Source organism: Salvelinus sp. IW2-2015, unplaced genomic scaffold (assembly GCF_002910315.2).
Source record: "Salvelinus sp. IW2-2015 unplaced genomic scaffold, ASM291031v2 Un_scaffold1765, whole genome shotgun sequence".
In the NCBI taxonomy this organism is placed as follows: domain Eukaryota; kingdom Metazoa; phylum Chordata; class Actinopteri; order Salmoniformes; family Salmonidae; genus Salvelinus; species Salvelinus sp. IW2-2015.
In genome coordinates, this window is record NW_019943143.1 from 78,685 (window position 1) to 80,914 (window position 2,230).

Here is a 2,230-nt window from a genome sequence, read left to right on the forward strand (position 1 = left end):
TGGGAGAATGTCATATGGTCAGATGAAACCAAAATAGAACTTTTTGGTTTAAAACTCAACTCGTCGTGTTTGGAGGACAAAGAATGCTGAGTTGCATCCAAAGAACACCATACCTACTGTGAAGCATGGGTGGAAACATCATGCTTTGGGGCTGTTTTTCTGCAAAGGACCAGGACGACTGATCCATGTAAAGGAAAGAATGAATGGGGCCATGTATCGTGAGATTTTGAGTGAAAACCTCCTTCCATCAGCAAGGGCATTGAAGATGAAACGTGGCTGGGTCTTTCAGCATGACAATGATCCCAAACACACCCGCCCGGGCAACGAAGGAGTGGCTTCGTAAGAAGCATTTCAAGGTCCTGGAGTGGCCTAGCCAGTCTCCAGATCTCAACCCATAGAAAATCTTTGGAGGGAGTTGAAAGTCCGTGTTGCCCAGAAACAGCCCCAAAACATCACTGTTCTAGAGGAGATCTGCATGGAGGAATGGGCCAAAATACTAGCAACAGTGTGTGAAAACCTTGTGAAGACTTACATAAAACGTTTGACCTCTGTCATTGCCAACAAAGGGTATATAACAAAGTATTGAGATAAACTTTTGTTATTGACCAAATACTTATTTCCACCATAATTTGCAAATAAATTCATAAAAAATCCTACAATGTGATTTTCTGGAATTTTTTTTCTCATTTTGTCTGTCATAGTTGAAGTGTACCTATGATGACAATTACAGGCCTCTCTCATGTTTTTAAGTGGGACAACTTGCACAATTGGTGGCTGACTAATACTTTTTTACCCCACTGTACATCTTAGTACCTTATCAATTTATGATTTGTATCAATTGGACGAGACACATGGGTGCAGGGGAACAGAGGAACAGAGGAGGGGAACAGAGTATTTTTGCCGAGCAATGCAACAATGCTGGATCATTCTGGCAATGATTCCTGCACATCTGCACATGGCCCATTGCCTTGCTGACATATCAGAATAGCATTCCCTGACAGACATATTGTTGTTCTTTCATCCTTCTGTAAACAAAGCTAACTGTTACACTGTCATGAAATATGATTATACACTGCTCAAAAAAATAAAGGGAACACTAAAATAACACATCCTAGATCTGAATGAATGAAATATTCTTATTAAATACTTTTTTCTTTACATAGTTGAATGTGCTGACAACAAAATCACAACACAATTATCAATGGAAATCAAATTTTGGATTTGGAGTCAACCTCAAAATTAAAGTGGAAAACCACACTACAGCCTGATCCAACTTTGATGTAATGTCCTTAAAACAAGTAAAAATGAGGCTCAGTAGTGTGTGTGGCCTCCACGTGCCTGTATGACCTCCCTACAACGCCTGGGCATGCTCCTGATGAGGTGGCGGATGGTCTCCTGAGGATCTCCTCCCAGACCTGGACTAAAGCATCCGCCAACTCCTGGACAGTCTGTGGTGCAACGTGGCGTTGGTGGATGGAGCGAGACAGATGTCCCAGATGTGCTCAATTGATTCAGGTCTGGGGAATGGGCGGGCCAGTCCATAGCATCAATTCCTTCCTCTTGCAGGAACTGCTGACACCACCAGCCACATGAGGTCTAGCATTGTCTTGCATTAGGAGGAACCCAGGCCCAACCGCACCAGCATATGGTCTCACAAGGGGTCTGAGGATCTCATCTCGGTACCTAATGGCAGTCAGGCTACCTCTGGCGAGCACATGGAGGGCTGTGCGGCCACCCAAAGAAATGCCACCCCACACCATGACTGACCCACCGCCAAACCGGTCATGCTGGAGGATGTTGCAGGCAGCAGAACGTTCTCCACGGCGTCCTCAGACTCTGTCACGTCTGTCACCATGTGCTCATGTGCTCAGTGTGACCTGCTTTCATCTGTGAAGAGCACAGGGCGCCAGTGGCGAATTTGCCAATCTTGGTGTTCTCTGGCAAATGCCAAACGTCCTGCACGGTGTTGGGCTGTAAGCACAACCCCCCACCTGTGGACGTCGGCCCTCATACCACCTCATGGAGTCTGTTTCTGACCGTTTGAGCAGACACATGCACATTTGTGGCCTGCTGGAGGTCATTTTGCAAGGCTCTGGCAGTGCTCCACCTGCTCCTCCTTGCACAAAGGCGGAGTAGCGGTCCTGCTGCTGGGTTGTTGCCTCCTACGGCCTCTCCACGTCTCCTGATGTACTGGCCTGTCTCCTGGTAGCGCCTCCATGCTCTGGACACT